An 18588-nucleotide genomic window follows, 5' to 3' on the forward strand; every position below is an offset into this window, starting at 1 on the left:
AACACCTGTCTCTTATTTCATATTTTTTCAGGTGCTAAAATACTGCAGTCCTTACCCCAGTGGAGACCTGTAGGCGCTATTGTAATACAACCAATAATTCTGAAAATGGCAAATGCAGCACCACAAAAAAGTTATTTTCACATTTGTTACTATGGCCAATATTCAGTGACACAGAAAGGTTTGAATTTATGAAGGAAGATTACAAGAACAGCTAAGAGGGATACTAACTGTCTCCATTTATTAGAAGTTGTAAATTAAAGTGGTGCAGGCACTTTACTGAAGGTTACGACTGTGCCGTGTTCCAGGTTTTGGCAACCAGCAAAGCTTTACCAAGGCTTCTGCACAGCTCTTAAGAAACACTGAACAAGGGACAAGTGAAATAATAATTTGGGCATCTGTGTAAAGTGGAATGGTTATCACAGAGGTGTCAGACTTGTTTCATTCAGTGGGCCAAACAGCATTCATGCCTACTGAGGGCCGGACGTGAGGCCATTAAGCAGGAAGTGATGTCATTAATCAGGTCATGACCAGAAATCAGCACTTTTTTTCTCTCTTAGCAACTCATTAGCTGCAAATCCAAATAATTTTTTCAAGATATGGAAGAGTCCATTTATCATGTGGGTTGACTTTTCAACAGTGACACCTCCACACAGCTGAGTAGCTGATGGTGTTGCTGAGAATGCCCAAGGATTGGAAAAAGAGCTTCTGTGGGAACACAAGATGTTCAAAACTGGGAAGTTTTCCAAAACTTCAAAGTATGAAACAAATATAAGGCAATGAAGAAAGACAGCACCATAGTCTTCTATTACCACCTGAAATTAGTTTTTGCTTAATTGATCTTTTCTATTCTTATTGTATTATTGTTATAAACAGAATGACTGAAAACGATTTTAAAAAATTCACAAAAATAAAACCTTCCTTCTTTGTTTGACCCCATCAGATTGATATAAAAGACTTGTCAATTCTAAAAGAGCAATTGTGAAACATTTATTTTCAAGGTGACATAAAAAAAATACCATAAACTGTAGCAAGCCAAATCTGCAAAACATTACTGAATAGGGAAAATTAATATTTCATGTTTTTTCATCTCATAAGACCAAAAAGGATGGTAGATCTTTCCACTCAGCTATTGGGGAGAGGGGGAGAGAAAGGAATAATAAACAGGACAGGAATTGATTGCTTGGATCCAGAGAAGCAAGAAAAAACTTATACTTATGGACTAGAGTTTTCCCAATCTTTTCTCATACTATTGCCTCCTGAGTCCTTTAAAAAGCTACTCTTGGAGAGTAGGGAATCATTCAGAGTGTGGTGCAGTGTGGCACAGGGGGATGTTGCAAAGCATTAAGGCACCTTTTTCAGCAAAGGTTTTGCTGAAACCTTTTAAACCTCTCCTTTTAAACAAAACAAAGATGGGCCTAAACATTCCCAGTTGTGCAGTCATATCAGACAACATTTGAGAAGCACCTTTTCCATCACTCCATTACAGATTACTGAAATATGCCATTGCCTATAGTCCTTGTAAGGGGTCTGCACCAGTGCATGAACTCCTTGCCTTGTGGCAATGTTGCAACTGTATCACAGCACTGTCTCTGGATGCTCAGTGATGACACCACATGTCATTGCCAAACTTCTGAACTTGCAAACAGAGTTCAGCTTCAGTGGGAATCCTGGCCGTGGCACTAATAAAACCAAGGGAACAAACTATTTGTTGTAGCAATTTTCTTTTTAAATTTGAAAATAACTGAAGTGCTTTCTTACGTCATAATAACATAAGAGCATAAGAACAGCCCCACTGGATCAGGTCATAGGCCCATCTAGTCCAGATTCCTGTATCTCACAGCGGCCCACCAAATGCCCCGAGGAGCACACCAGATAACAAGAGACCTGCATCCTGGTGCCCTCCCTTGCATCTGGCATTCTGACATAGCCCATTTCTAAAATCAGGAGGTTGCACATACACATCATGGCTTGTACGTCAACAATTCCTTCATCATTTCTCAAATTACAATGCCAGAGAACATGCTGTACTTGGATACAGCAAAATTTGTGATGATTTTGCAGCTATTTCCAATTGTAACCCAGTATCTGGGTGTATCTCCTGAACTTCTGCATTGTCATGGTGATTAACAGGATTGGTTTGCAGCTCTGACTGAAGAGATTCCAGGGTGTGTTTTTTTTTCTGACATAAAATGTTGGAAATTTTTCACTGCCCAGTTATTACCTCCAGGATTGCTTTTGGTAGTCAACTAGAGATTGATGATGATTCCTGGAAGCTGCAGTTCATTCTGGGAGGGTAGACAACTCTGTTGGTGGGGAGAAAGGCTTAGGCTATTGTGAGTTTGGTAAAATATAATACAGAGCAGGGACTGGCTCATGGACACCCCCTTCAATGGAATCTTAATGGCTGACAAGGTAGCCACTGAACAAAAGATACAGAAAGGATTCATATAAGAAACATAAAAGCCAAGGGCCCATCTGGTCCAGCTTCCTGTGTCTCATCAGATGTCTCTGGGAGCCCATCAGATGTCTCTGGGAGCACTCTAGAAACAAGATACCTGCATCCTATTGCCATTCCCTTGCATCTGAAATTCAGAGATAGTCCACTTCTAAAGCCCAGAGATTGCATAAAGTCATCAGGACTTGTAACCTATGATGAACTTTTCCTCCATAAATCTGTCCAATAGCCTTTTAAGGGCATCTAGGTCCAGTGCCTAAATGTCTTTAAATGGGGAAGATTAAAGTAGTTCGGAGGAGGGTGTCCACATAGTAAACCCATAGACTGTTTGCCCCAACTGTTTGCTTGATAGGCACAGCCAATCTTGGTCATCTGCTACTTGTATGTATTCTTACTTACAAAGAATTATTTTTGCTGTCACACTTTATGTTTTAGGTGACCATCTAAGAAGTTTTAAGCCTACATCTAAAATTGTAATGCATATAAAAGCCCTAGCAATGAGCTGGGTGGGAATGACGTATATGTTTGTCTGCAATCAGGTGGTGAAAACAGGTCTGTTGGATCAGGTTGCTGGAATTTATTTTATTGTTTTTAAATTCCTACCTCTCACTGGAAACCTTGTTACCTCTTGGACATGGTCTGAGTCTTGTTCTACAGCTCATCAGCTTCCATCAGGATAATGCTAACTTTTCTGTTAAGGGCATATGTTTCCTCTCCTGCTTTCCTCCTGCTACATATAATACTGCTACAAAGTTTCCCGTGCAAAAATCTTTTACAAGATTCTTTTGCTTGCCTGTGCCTGTGGCAGTTCTTCTGAATCACCTTCATCTTATAGTACTTCTATTTTTTTTATTTTTTGAGTGAAAATTTTGACAGTTGTAAACTCCAAGAAAAGGAGTTTTTGCTAGGCGAGAATTCTCCAGAAGATTTTTAAGAAACAAAGCGGTAAAATTGCTCCTAGGCCTGGCCACTATTTGACTTGGCAAAGTGAAGTTCTGAGTCCTAATTATGACTCTCTTGTAGTGACCACAGAAAAGTGTAAAAGTTTGCCCTAGTATTTAGGAGCATCTTCTCTGTGAACCAATACATCTCAAATAGGTAAGAAAGGGCTGATCGTTTGGGACTTGAGCTGACCACAGAACCAGCACTGCAGCAAGTTGTTTGGTTGGCAACCTTCAGTCTCAAAAGACCATGGTATAAGCCTACAGCACCCGGTATTCCCAGGCGGTCTCCCATCCAAGTACTAACCAGGCCTGACCCTGCTTAGCTTCCGAGATCAGATGAGATCAGGCATGTGCAGGATAACAGTTACTGCAGCAAAAGGGCTATGCAATTGGACCCTGCCCTGCAATTTGGTCCTTTAAACATGCAGGCCAGGCAGAAGCATCTCATAGAAAAGCAGCTATCATTCATCAAGAGAGTGGAAATAGCAAAAACCAAATCTCTTTATTATAGGACCGGACAAGTAGTAGGAAAGAAGAAACCATATAATGTGCTGACTTCAGAAACATTAAAATGTTAATTAAGGGGCGGGAGACAAAGACACATACAGCAACTTGTAGGGGCAAGGCAAAAGAAAGAGGGGAAAAAATCAAGGTGCTTGTGCAGGTTGGAGCTTCTTTGTTCATCTCCTGGAGCCAGAGGAGCAAGATAATTCCACCAATTATCACATCACTGTTGGGTCAAAATGCACTGCATCTCAAATCAGCCAACCCTTTCGAGTGCAGTTTCTGGGATCAAGATTCTACCCTTCTCATTGCCTAATAGTCTAACAGAAGGGAACAAGCCCCTGCCTCTCTCCAGTCTTGCAGAGCTGGATGATCTTGACCAATGAACAGGTATTAGCTAACCAAACTGGGGAACAGGTGAACCCAAGGATGGGCTGGTGTCACCACGGTGAGACTCGAGTCTAGCCTCTCCCCCTTTGACTCAACTAATGCATGAGTCACAATGCACCCCTACAGTGACATGCCACCAGAAATTCCCAAGTCATTTTGACTCAAGTCAGGGACTCTTGTAAAGCAAGCTGCGGTGCAGGTCAACAGTGACTCCACAGAAAAATCAACCACCATGTCATTTATGTGCTGCTGTTGTTATCTGAGTGAGCGTCACAGTGCAGCGAGTGCAGAAAAATGATTGGTTCCATACGAACCCCAGCAACGAAACACCTCCCCCCCCATTCATATCACAACTCCGCCTTCAGACGGGGACTGGGAGGTACCTGAGCTTGGCAAGGAGGGAGGGGGTGTGACAAACTTCATGAAAGTGGGGACAGAAGCAGAAAGTAGGGAGAGCAACTGCTGAACTCGGTGGTCCAAGGGACTCTGTAGAAGCCCATTTCATGCATGTGGATACCACAAAGTTCTTTCTACAGCTTGAACTGCATTTTCTTGAGTATCAGGAGGTAAAAAGGAATGCCCACTTCTCATATTTCATTTATTCCGTTGTTTTTGGATTTGCAGTGACTCCCCTGTTCTCTGCGTTTGTTCCATCACTGCAACATAGCAAGCTACTGGTACGGCATGGTATTTACACTTTTCCAACAAGCCAAGCACCATAACGTGTTTGGCATAACAAGATCAAGTAGCCTGTTTTCCCTTATTACACATGAATAATGCACACTGAGGAGAGGAAACTGTTGCTATAAATGAGCAGATTTCTTTTTTAATTAATCTGTTAGGGCGCTTGGTTTCACAAACATTGTAACCCCTTAAGACAAACAGAAGAACCTTCTTAAATAATGATGAGGACAGGGCATTTACACCAGCCATCTGGATCCCTTTGGTGTGCTGGGCCCAGTCCAACAATATGTATTTTAGTGCAGCCAAATGCAAGGTCACGCATAGGGAAGTAAGAACGTAAGCCAAGACTAAAAAACAGGACCATCTCTGTGACAGAGGAAAGGGAATACAACTTTTCGTGTCTCTGCTTAAACGAAAGAGCCAACAGAGCATCAAAAACAGATACAGCTCCCGCTTTCATTAGCATTGGTGCTCAAAATGGGGTGATGCTAAAAATTTGAAAAGATTCCGGAAACAAGCTTCATCCCTCTAGTAAGCACAGTAAAAAAAAAAAAATCAGATCGGTATAATAAGACTGAGTACCTTTTTTTACACTCAAATATTAATGGTGCATGTATGTACTCATGGTATCCTATTGGTGGAAGGGCAACAGCCACAGCTGGCATGAGGGCCATCATGTTATGTAGATTCACTAGACAGGCATAATGTCAAGCTTTCCTGATGCAGAAGGCTTGTGAACTGATCTTATTTCCACTTCAGTAGGTGTAGCGCAAGGACAGGATTGTAGTTCTGAATTGGTTTTATATGAAACAGTATACAAGCCATGAAAAGGTGAAGAGGAAATTGTATCCCAAGTCAGCACTGCACTCAAAATTTAAAAGTAGCAAGATAAAATTCAACAGAAATTATCTTATATTCACAGACAAAGTTGTTCCGTTAACCTGTCCCTCTATTTACTTAAACAAGTCAGAACTCCAAGAACAGGTTTCCAATGCTAAGCCCAATTCAAACAATGCCCAAATCCTCAAAGAGGCTGCATCCAGAGCATCAGAGATCTGTGGGGTTACTATAATGGCCCTACGGTCAAGGCATAAAGCAACACCTCAATACTTGTATAGGATTTATTTTTCTTCTGAAGAATGGGGTTTTGAAAAGACCTAGGGCCCGATCCAGACCCATGCGCTCTGGTTTACAGTTGGCGAATACGGTCACAAACGTACCATAAGGCACATTTGCAAGCTCTTGCAATAGGCCCAGCATCAGAGCTAGTCCAGCGCAAGCTTGCGCTGAGCCAGCTCCAGCACTGGGCATGCGTTGCGCCACCCAGTGTTTGCCTGGACTGCCTGGCCATGGAGAGGTGAGTGAGGATGTGGGCATTCAGGGGTGGGGGGAGGCAGGGGAAAGGTGGACGGAGGACGGAGAAGAGGTATGGTAGGGGAGAGAGTGGGTGGGAGTGGGGTGGGACTGGGCTCCACCAGTTCCTGAGCTCCGTGTCAGACTGCGTAATCTCACATGGAACTCTCCCATTCTGTGCCAGTTCCAGAGCTGCTGCAGAATCAGGTAGCCCCATTGTGGCTTTCCTTGGGCGAAAGGGACAAATGTCCCTTCTGAGGAGCTGCTACGTGCTGCCTGGTTGTGTGTGTTGGATGCTGTGGCAGCCCTGCGCTCTGGGCATCTCAGGATTGGGCTGCTCATCAATAAACTAACACTTTTATGCCATTAAAGGTTTACTACTACTACTACTACTAAACTAACACTGAAAATAAAGTGAAGCTTAGTACTCTTCTCACCAATGGAAAAAAGGTAATCCATCAGAGCCTTATTTGAATACAGTTGAGAAAAGAGGTCTCTGGGTGTTTTGTCATGGTGCTAGATTCTCTACTGGAATTGCCAGACCTGTCAAACAGATGGCTCTATTTTGTCTGTGTCAGTCAGACTACATTTAATCATAGGATCTAAGAGGCAGGTGTGTATATACAGGTGATGTCTGAAATCACGCACCAAGTTCCTTGGCTTAACCTACCTGTGACAGGTAGTAAATATTGCATTTACAGTTCCTGTTTTTAGGAAATTTCACCATCTCCACTGCAGAGAACAAAGAACTGCAGCTTTAAGCCAATGTATTCTAGAGGACATTCTCATTTTCAAGAAAACCATGAGAGAGGAAAGTGCTTTTGCCACAGCTGGAATAAAGCACAAGTACCCAGAAATGGACTGAATTGAGGGCAACAGAAGTATTGATTAACCTGACATGCAATAAGCAAAAAGGAGTTCCCTGCCATACAATAGTACCGGATCCTACTGCTCAGGTAAAAGCTCAGACTGAGGAGCTCACTAAGAACTCAAAGCTTTACAGGGCTTCATGGAACCAAATTGACCTGTAGGGTCAACCGACTGTATTCAGAATGGACTTGCTGCCCAAAGGGTGTCCTCAATGTATATAGCTCAGACTTCTGGTTTTACTGGCGTTCCAACCCCTAGGATTGGCTTTGAACAGTGGTTCCCAAAGTTTACCCAAAAGTAGGAACCACTGTAAGGATATGGGGACAATGGCACTTCTGTGATCACTCCACTGCTGCAAAAAGGGTTTTTCATGTACGTGGGGCTTGCTATGGCTCTCCAGAAGGTGTGGGAACCCCTTGCCCACCCCCACCACCCGCAGGCTTCAGATTGGCTCCCTGACACAATCGCTACCCACTTCTGGTTTTGTGATGAAAACTGGAGGTGGGTCACAATCATGTCAGGGAGCCATTCTGAGGCACAGGGAGGCCTGGAGAGAGGACTCCTGCGCCCTCCAGAGGGCCATAGCAAACCCAAGGTATGTGAAAAACCCTCTTTTTGCTGCAGCGGCGCAATTGCGGAAGTACCATGCCCTCATTGCATCGTCGCCACCCCCCTTAAGGAGGTAGTGACCATTTCCCACCAGGTGGGGTGTCCTGATGCCCCAGTTTCGGAACCTCCAGGGAACTTCTAGTGTCTCTGGGGAGCAGCATCAATATCCAAGTGCCTACTGAAAACAATCCTGGAAATTATAATTCCTTGGCTTAATGACATTAACAATATGATCTTATTGTGTGTCTATGCAGGTGTGATCCATTGTGTTCAATGGGGTTACTCCCAGGCAAGCATGTAATGGATTGCAGCCTAAGTTAGTCTAAGGAGAAATCTCCAGGAGTAGCTTCACTTAGAATTGGCAAACAGCTTGTTCACTGAGGAACCCAAGTCCTTGTGGTACCAGAGGCTGGGGGCCCTAAAAACTTTTGGGTTTTTAGAAAAGCTGTAAATAAATAAATAAATAAATAGTTTCACACCGTGTGTTAAATTGAGCCAGCTACATACTAGGGTCTCTTTCCTGACTTACCCCACCAAGTCCACTAGGATGAAAACATAACTTTAAAAAATAAAGTGTGCCCACAATTTGTCAACATTTGTGCAGACAGAAAAAAAAAACCGAACATATATAGCCTCTCACATAGGTTGCAAAAAGATAGTGAAAACAGGTGTGGAAAAGAAGACGACTAAATGAATGGAGTGTTATTTACAGAGAGTCATACTGAAGATAAATGGTACACAGGGCTTCTTCACACATAGCATTGTGAAGATGTCTGTCTAAGATTTTTATTTTTTTTTAATTGTGCATGTGAAAATGCAGTGTTTGGTTGGAAAAAAAAATGCCCATTCAAAAGGCACATTAATCAGAGAGCCAGAACTGGGAGCAGTTGTCTGCTGAGTGTCATGTCGGTGGTGAATCTTGACTTTGGTCCGTAGCTCACCTAGCTTTTAAGGTTTTCACAATAACTGAAGCTCACGTAACTGGTTCTGTACAAACGGATGTGTCTCTTTTTGCACATAGTAACAGACTCAGAAGCCAGGGAGACATCTAGATACTGATGCTGTTGCTCATTTCATCTGTTCAACGGACAGGAGACACACAAATGCTGACAGTAATGCCTTACAGAATACTGTAAATACTTCCCAATGGGAAGAAAATACCACAAATAATTATTTTCAACCTAAGTCTATCCATAGTAGAACACTTGTACTACCATGCAACCTTGACATACCATGCCTTCTTTCTGATATACTGCAGGTATGATCATGCCAGCTAAGATGGATATGTTTTATAGTGCTTCATTGCAACTGAGTTGAAAAATGTTTACAAGCATAATCCTAAGGATGCGCTCAGCCAGCTCAAGTCCCTTGCGCCAGCCTGGGAAGGTGGCAAGCAGGCCGTAAAGCAGGTTTGCGCATCCTTAGGAGAAAGTTGCGCCAACACACGGATGTATACCAGTTTGCAGAGGCCAGATCCAGCCTCTGGGGCGGTGAAGGAAGGTAAGTTTGCACCAGCCAAGCTCAGCTGGCATGGAGTCTGGGGGAGGCATTGGGGGGGGGGGAGGAAGTGGGGAAGAGGCGTTTTGGGATGGGGGGCGGTGGACAGCAGACAGACCTGTAGGTGGCGAGTAGGGAGCGAGAGGCTAGGCCAGGACAGGCACTTATGTCGGGTCCTAGTGCCGTTCCAGGGCAGCAGAGAGTGACCCCAGGCTGCTCAGTTCTGCTCAGATTGTGCCACCTCTTTAGATGGTGCAGATCAGAGTAGACTCATTGGGGCCACTGTGGCTCTCCCTGGGATAAAGGAAATTTTTTTCCCCTGCTGTAGACTGAGCCTCAGCCAGCCCAAAACATGCGTTGGATACAGTGCAGACTGACCAGCCTGCCTGCTCCAGCGCAAGTTAGGATTGCGCTGTAAAGCTATTAGTTCACTATGAATGGGTACAATATGTTGCGGGATTCTCAAGCTTTGTTGCCAGCACTTTTTTGTTGCACAATAGGAATGCACAGAAATAACATCTACTAACTCAGCAAATCCCTTGTTCCAATGATGTGAGAAACCCCCCTGAAGGTTACAGCTTATGTGGAATTAAAAAGGGAAGTTGCAAGAACAGGAATACCTACCAGATTCTTCACAAATAAGTTAGTATGGCTGCAGTAATGACTATCAAAAGAAAATAATTACACCATTGAAGGGAAGTTGAAGATTATCAAAAGACCTAGGTGTGGCTAATCCAAAAGCCAGTTTATTCTGCAAGTGTGGAATTCCAGAAGGAACGATACACACTGAAATTAAAGAAGAAAAAGTACTTTCATTCTATGACTCTGAAGCAAAGTGAGGCTGTGAAGAAAGAAAACTAAGCTTTCTAAAGACAGAGATGTGGATGAGTGTTTGTACAAGTGGTTCCTACAAAAACATTGTGAAGGAATGCCTGTAAATGGGGTAATTTTGAAAGCACAAGCAGCTACATTTCAAAAACTACCTGGCAAAGATTACATGTTTAAGGGGGTTTTGGAAGTGGGTTATCATGGGATCTCTCAGATTAGTTTTGAAGGTGAATCTGCATCTAGGGACAGTAAAATAGCACAAAGGTTTCCTGGAATTCTATCTAAAGTGATTGAAGATGGTAAGTATACCAAAGAATGGTTATAAAACTGTACTAGAAACTGCTCCCAGACAAATCACTGGATCTTAGAAAGGTAGCCAACAAAGTAGGCATGAAAACTAACAAAGTTATACAACAAATCCGAAACATATTTACTGAGAAGTCCCCAGGGCTTTTTTTCTAATGGAACGCGGGGGGGACGGAGTTCCAGCACCTTTTTGCAGGGGCCCCTCCCCTTCGGAGGCATTCCAGGAGGGGGGGAGCAAAATAGAGGCATTCGCTGGGTGGGTGCTGGGGGGTGCAGGGTAGGCGGGTGCCTGGCCCCTGCCTGACCACACAATGACCCCCTCCTGCCCCCATCTCCAAGCTCTCGCCTGAGCCCAGCCTGCCTCCCCTCCCCCCCACGCTCTGCTTCCCAGCACAGCTTTCAAGCCGGTGGAGGGCGCGGGGGACACACGCCGACGCCGAGGAGGAGGACGGACAGCCAGCCAGCCAGGGAGACGGGCTGCGGCACCCACAGAACGCCCAGGTACTGGCTTGGCGGAGGAGGAGGGGAAGAAAGCTGGCTGGTGCAGCCCTGGGCCAATCTGCAGCATGAGCCTAGGTGTGTCTACTCAGAAGTATGTCTCATTGTGCTCAATGGGGCTTGCTCCTGGGAAAGGGTGCATAGCCTTGCAGCCTGAGAGCCCAAGCCTAGGCATGTCTACTCAGAAGTATGTTCCATTGTGTTGAATGGGGTTTACTCTGGGGAAAGTGTCATAGCCTTGCAGCCTGAGTAGACAGGCAGAGGAAGAGCTCTGTGGCTGCAGTCCTTTCCACACTTTCCTGGGAGGAAGCCCCACTGCCTCTAATGGGACTGACTTCTGAGTAGACAGGCACAGGATTGGGCACTGAGGCTGCAATCCTAGGCACTTTCCTGGGAGTAAGCTCCATTGACTAGAACGAGACTTACTTCAGAGTAGACATACCTAGGATTGGGCTCTTAATCCTGGCAGAGATATATATCTGCACCTGTTTTCACATGCTAAGGGCAGGTGAAAAGGGATTCTACGTGTGTACAATGTGCTGTCCAGCCTTGCCAGAGATCCTCCTCATCCTTCCCCCACAAGCATGCCCTCCGCCAGCCAGCGTTTGCAGTTCCTCTCCAGCAATGCACAGCAGCTGCTCAGGGCAGCAGAGAACATACAATTGCATGCCAAGCGCCTTCCCAAAGACACAGAGTATTCTGATACCTGAATTAAACCATATTTAATCGCTTGTTTGCAAACATAGCTGTTTCTATGTGCACCTAAGACCCCTCTCATGTAAGAATTCCTTTTTTGCTCTTACTCCCACAGTTGCTTAGAGTAATTTTATTACATGGAACTCATGTAAGCCATTTTTCGGAATCCATTCACTGCTTCCTCTCCTCGAAGTAGTGACACACTACATACTACACGCTACAAGTGCACCTGTACAGTATTTTTCCCCATGTGTAGAAAAAGTAGCTAGGGGGAAGGGGATGTGGAGATTGACAGCCCAATCCTATGCATGTCTACTCAGAAGTAAGTTCATCTTTAGGGGGGAAGCATATAAAAAATATTTTATTTCTCCAATAAAAAATGGTAAATAAATAAATAAATAAATAAATAAAAGATTAACAAGTTGTGAGTTCCTGCACCTTTTTATTTACAAAAAAAGCACTGGAAGTCCCACTATACTCAATGGACCTTACTCCCATGTAAACTGGAATTGGATTGCAGCCAACATGTAAATACTGAACTGCAAGTATGTCCTCTACTCATCAGTTTAAGAGCAGTTTCAGTTTTGCTTCTAATGCAGGTGGCTTATAACTCTGATGTTAATGTTGTCTCCTTGACACCTGCAATCCATTGAAGTTGCACTGGTTGCACAATTTGCTTTTGTTCCTCACTGTCCAAGAACATCTAGAATGACTGCAGTGGGGGTGAGTAACCAGGTAGCATATTTTAATGACTTTGGAAATGCCAAGAAACCTACACAATTTGATGCCTAAATGAGGACAGACGGTTTTATTTCATTGGTTTTGGAAGACTGATGTATTTATGCAGCGATAAGAAAGAAATGACCACCTGAAAATTAATCCAGCTCATTGAATACAACAAATATATATTTTTGAGCATCAGGCTAGAACATCAAGTTGGAAAAAAAGATAGTAAGCCACCTATTTGAAAATAAGGGGGAGTGTCTTTATTTCTGAAGAAAACGGCAGGAGGCGAATTAAGTAAATGGAAACTTTATGTAAAAATAATCAGGACACTAGATATGAATTTAATCATTGACCATTTAATGTAGTTAGCATTAAAAAAAAAAATCTAGGGTCATTTTTAAAAAAAATCATTGTATTAAATAGATAAGAGGATCTTTTAAACCACTGTCCCCTGAGTCAGGGAGGATGAGCTAGTCTTAGATTTCAGAACAAAAGGAAACAGCAAAATTTTGAAGACCAAAGAATGCAATGTGCAAAACACCCACAGAACAGTCACTACATGATACATCATTTTTTGAATGAACCGTCAGTGCTAACCATATCTAAGACCATAATATGTCAGGCCTCCCAGTTCCTAGAAATTTTCTTTAGGGAGAAATTTTCTCTCAGTAGCCCAGAATTACAACTAGTGACCAAAAGCTCCAGCATTGAGAAATCTAGACTTGATTCCCTCACACTTTGCTTTGCATCTAATCTGGAATACTTGTGATGAATGAAACAGGTTATCCTGTTGTCCTAAGCAGGCACCTGGACATTGTTGTATTTGCTAAGTTCTGGGCAGGAGCTGGGGGATACTGTAGCCTTGGAGCAAAGCTGCAGATTCAATGCAACAAAGCAGTACCCCAAAAGGTGCCTACCTATATCAAGTTCTCCTCTTTTCCCTGAAATGTGTATGATTACCTGCTTCATGTGGTGAGTCCATATTGTGAGCTCATTTTGCTTTCTTGCTAGTTCCTGGAAGGGAAATGGGAATTCTATAACATGACTGACTGACACTTGACAATTAAGTGGGTCAATATTCCTATCCATTTTAAAGTCCCAGGCAATGAGGAAAAGAACTCCACGTGGGGATTCTGGTTTTGCCTGCATGTAGTTCTAGGAGCCTAGAATTTCTCAAAGAGTTTATTCTAGCCAGTTTATAAGTGTGGAAGCTTTATAGTGCAATTTCTTCAAGAAGTCTTCTTTTCAAGAAGTCTTCTACATTTGAAATGAAATACTGATTGGAGAGTACATGACAAAAAATTAAATCCAATCCTTCCCTTTGACTGTTCGGTTGTTGCATCTATAGCCTGCCTTTCTTGCATGGGGCTCAGGGGATGGGACCTGCTGTTCTTCTCCACTTTTATCCTCACAATAGTTCTGTGGAGACAGTGGTGAGAGATGGTGACTGGCTTGAGGGCATCCAGGTGGCTGGCTGAGTGGAGAACTGGAGCTGGGTCTGGCTTGATCCTTTAACCACTGCACCGCCCTGGCTCTAGTCTTGAGCCTTCTGCTTTCTGTTAAATATTCTCAGTGTTCTTCCACAAGACTTCCACAACTGCTGGTGTTTGGCAAGCATGCAACCTGGATTCTATTTCTGGGTCACTCTCCACTGTTGCCAGTGTGCTTGTCTACTTTGTCTTGACCCTGAGGTTTCCATGTGAAGTAAAAAAAAGCCATGGAACTTACCCAACTGCCCATTATATTTCCAAGCTCTGATGGAACCATGCAATGCCTTCTTTGTACATTTAGCTCTCCACAAGCCTTGCTCTTAAGACATAGTGTCAGATGCCAAGATCTCTAGCTTTGACTTCAACCCTGAAAAAATCTTCAGAGGAGAAGGTTCAATGAAAGTTTTATTTAGCACATTTTTCTGTAGCAAATTTTCTCTTTCTGTCCTTCCCTGCTACCAGCAGGGGACCACATGCTCTGTATCTACACTGTATGTCAGAAGAACGTGATGTCCCATTTTGTGGAGGGAGCTTGTATGCTTAATAATAGTCATAATAATTTCCCTCATTTCACTCCACGACACCATCCATGACAGGCTATTGCAAATGACATTGTCTGCTTTGATATGCAGATAGTCAAAATGGTGGGCAGCACCCACTGCAATCCAGACAGAGAAAGGCAAAGTGCAGGCAACTGTGTGGCATCTTTTCCCCCTTCTCCCTCTAACACTGCAGCAAGTTGAGAAGTGGTGATGAGAGGTATGCCATCAGCGGTGAGATGGAGGAGGGAGATCTCTCATTACTTCCATACCCCTGAGAGATGGGTGCCCTTTAAAGCAAAAAACAAGGGGAGGACAAGCTCTGACGAAGGAAGGCTCGGCTGGAAGACAGTCTAGGGCAGGGGTGTTAAACTCATTTCATACAGTATTCATGATGCCTGCTGGGGGCCGGAAGTGATGTCATTAAGCAGGAAGTGATGTCATTAACCAGGTCACAAGCAGACATAAGGTTTTTTTTTTTTACCACTTAGAACTCATTAGCTACAAATCACAGAAGAGAAAATATGCAAATCTTGATCATATTTTCAAGATGTGGGAGAGCCAAATTAACATTTCCTGGTGAAAAAGCCTTCTTCCATCAGAAAACACTCATGGATAAGGAAACCCACAGGGGTTTTGCATCCAAACGTGCAGTTATTCTGTGGGAAATGTTGATTTCCACGTGAATTTTGAACATCTGTTCTGGGCCATAGTGTTGATCTCTTTCTGTACTTTCCCTCACTTTATGATCAACTTGTTCAGATGGCAGGGCAAGTACACAGTATTCTGTGCAGGACTCTCTATTCTAGTGTGGAGCTTATGAAAAAGAAATGACAGATCTGAGAGGAGAATCACAGGAGGAGGAATTTTCAAGTAGTTCTTCTTCCCCGCTTCACAGCATCTCTCCTTACTTAAGTGCCTGCCTGGTTGCTCAAATGTATCCTTACCCTAATTTTATTGAGAATGGTCAATGGGCTTGTCAATTCATTTTATAGATTGCAGTTGTGCTTATGATTTTAATAAGCCATAGGATTGAATACAGATGTCTTCATCTCACATGTTTTTAATGTGAACATTTTTTTAATTGTTAAAAAAAGAACTGTTCAGTTGGACTGAGCTGCAGGCAAGGGTGACTGAGGGCCCAATCCTGTTCAACTTTTCAGCACCAGTGCAGCCTCAATGCAGCCTCAAAGTAAGAGAACAAACATTCCCATACCTTGAGGAGGCCTCTGTGACTGTCTCCCCACCACAGGATGCAGTGCACACCCCATGGGCACAGCTGCACCGGCACTGGAAAATTGGATAGGATTAGGCCCTAAGGCTGCAGACTTACAGCCCAATCCTATGCATGTCTATTCAGAAGTAAGTCCCATTAGAGTTAATGTGGCTTACACTCAGGAAAGTGTGGATAGGATTGGGCTGTTACTGAACACAATTGGACTTACTTATGGGTAGATATGCACTGTCATACTTTTTTTGAAAGTCCTTCTCAGTTTACATGGAACATACAAATAAAATATATTATCAGTATGTTGGGTTCCCTTTTTTTCTGAAAATACCTATTTCCCCATACCTTTTCCATCCCTGGGTAAAAAAGTAACTGGGAGTGTATTTTGGCAAGGAAAACAGTAGAGGAGGGGAAATAAGCAGCTAATTTCCTTCTTCTTCTTCTTATCTTGGAAGAATAAGAGGAGGAGGAGGAGGAGGAGAAAGAGGAGGATTAGTTGGTGGTGTGGCAGCAGAAGTTTTATAGCAAATGTATTTGGCCCTAATGATATTATTTTAACACACAATTTTGAAAAATTCATTTAACCTGAAAAGTAAAATATTGCTATTTCCCTCCTGGAAAAATAGGGAGTTCCCCCCCCCCCCATTGCTAAGGGCCCTACTTTGACCAGGTTTTTTGGGTCATTCAAAAGTATGCGACTGTGTGACATCACCTGGCCTTGCCTCCCAAAGCTCAAATTTGGGGATGCCTCAGATCTGGCAATGTGTTGGCTCAGCCAAATGTAAAGCACACTATAATGCAACATGTCCCTGGAGCAATGGGATTTAGGAATGTATGTTTGGATACATTGCTGCAGGATTCTCCATTGGAAGTTCAAACGCCAGCTCACCCCATCCCCCAATCCAGTTTGCCGGAGGGGAAGAGAGGAGAAAAGATTCAAATGGCACTGCAAAGCGATATCTGAAATATGGCCTCTACACACAAGTTCTGCACATAACAAGCATTTTATATTAATTATTTCACTGGTGTTGATGGCTTGTGTTGTTTTGCGCCCCACTACCCCCTCCCTCAACTGGGTGAGGTGAGGAGGAATGGGAACAAACAGATATTTGATAAAGAAGTAACCAAAAGCATACAAATCCTAAATGTACATAGGGCCTTTCTTGGCTCCCCTGTGGATGCCGAATTTTGCAGATAATCAAATTCACAGTGGGCCCCACTTGAGCCATCAGGGGGAACAGAGCTGAGCTCCAGTTGCCTCCAGAGGGCTTTCTGAAGACCGCAGAGACAGCATGCATCCACATGCTGCTTCTGTGAACTTCAGAACGGCCTTTTCAGATGAAAAAATGCTCCTTCTGGTTTCCCAAAGGAAACTGGAAGTAATGTTTTTATGCCTCATAAGGTATTCTGAGGCCCAGGGAAACCCTCCAGGGAAGCGCTCCAGCACAACTCTGGTCGCCTCCAAAGAGCTCAGGTAGGGCCAAATCTGGCTCCAAGTGGGTCTGGGGAGACCCAAGTTGAGCCAGATCCATGGATGAATAATCCACTGATATGGCAGCCCCACCTGTAAATACATTTCTCTGCAGGACTGCATGAGCCATACAGTCCCCTTTCCATCTTTCTGTGTTACATGAGCCAAACTACTATGAGTAACTTCGAGGCAGTTTACACTTTGTTGGATTCAGCAGCAATTAAAAAAAAAAAAGTCAAGAATTTACTCTGGAGCTGACAGGTTCTTTTTTAGAAGCAGTCCATTTCATGGGTGGTGGATCACAGTGCAACGTGTTGGTTATGACTCCTTCACTCACTTGCATTGTGATATGTCAGCATAAGCTATGAGAATTCGCATTCTGCCTTACTGCATGTTTGAATGTAGTGCAATAACACCAAATTGAAAGATACTCAACCGCTGGATTAGGCCTGTCTATTAAGGGATGATGTCTGATTCATTCCAAGAAGGAGTGTGTGTGTGTGTGTGTGTGTGTGTGTGTGTGTGTGTGTGTGTGTGTGAGAGAGAGAGAGAGATTAGCTATTGCAGTTATTTCTGAATGGGTTGCCTTATCTCTTGTATCAAGAAAGCACTCCTCCCCCCTCCTCTTTTTCTGAGCATACTGTCATGTATGCAGTCAACTATCAACAGTGACAGCTGAAGGCATCAATATTCCTGTTTGTACTGTTTATAATATTAATCTAATTAACAGAAGCATTCAACATAACTAGGCCTATCAAACAGTGACATGTATGCCATTAAGCAGCAATTAGAGCATAATGCAACACTAAACAAAACATGAACAGAGCTATTTATAAGTGATTGGCCAAACATCCTGGTTTGACTCTCATCATGGATTTTTTTTTTCCCACAAAGACTTAATTATAGACGAAGGGGACATGGAAGTTATGTGTTCTATGACTCTATTACCAAGTAGAACATGGCAATCATTTTTACTTTTATTTTTAGAGCTCCACTTATGTGTTAACATGAACCATTTTAAGTTTCTGATGTAGATAAACGCAGCTAACCAAAGGCTGGTATAGACATCATATGCTTTCACTGGTCATCGCCCAGAAATGCCCAGAATCGCCAGTCAAACGCCCAGAAACGGGTAGATATATAGACGATCCTACACTTAAGGTGCCAGGTTTCGACTTACCTCGTCAGCACTGGAAAACTTTGAACAGGATCCGTACCCTACATGGTGTTTGTCAGGTCTCAATGTTCAAATGGGGGGCTAGTATCTACCCCTCAGTGTGATTGCAGGTTCTCCCACCAAAACATGTACCACATTGTGTCTGGCTGCAAACTGAGGGCATATACTGGCCCATGGTCTGACTTTTTCTATGAAGGTAACTCTGTCCTTGAATGGCTGCATGAACTGGACACTGACATTTGATCTACGAGTCTAGTAGATCTACGAGTCTCGTAGTCTAACTGATTCGTAAGTCCATGTATTATATGCCATACACTAAATAA

At 43.4% G+C, this 18588-nt stretch overlaps 1 pseudogene; it reads right to left on the reverse strand.

The window, feature by feature from the left end:
- Positions 1-3654: 3654 nt before the first annotated feature.
- On the reverse strand, positions 3655-3774 carry LOC136643114 (5S ribosomal RNA; annotated as a pseudogene).
- Between the last annotated feature and the right edge of the window lie 14814 nt (positions 3775-18588).

Source organism: Tiliqua scincoides, chromosome 2 (assembly GCF_035046505.1).
Source record: "Tiliqua scincoides isolate rTilSci1 chromosome 2, rTilSci1.hap2, whole genome shotgun sequence".
NCBI lineage: Eukaryota > Metazoa > Chordata > Lepidosauria > Squamata > Scincidae > Tiliqua > Tiliqua scincoides.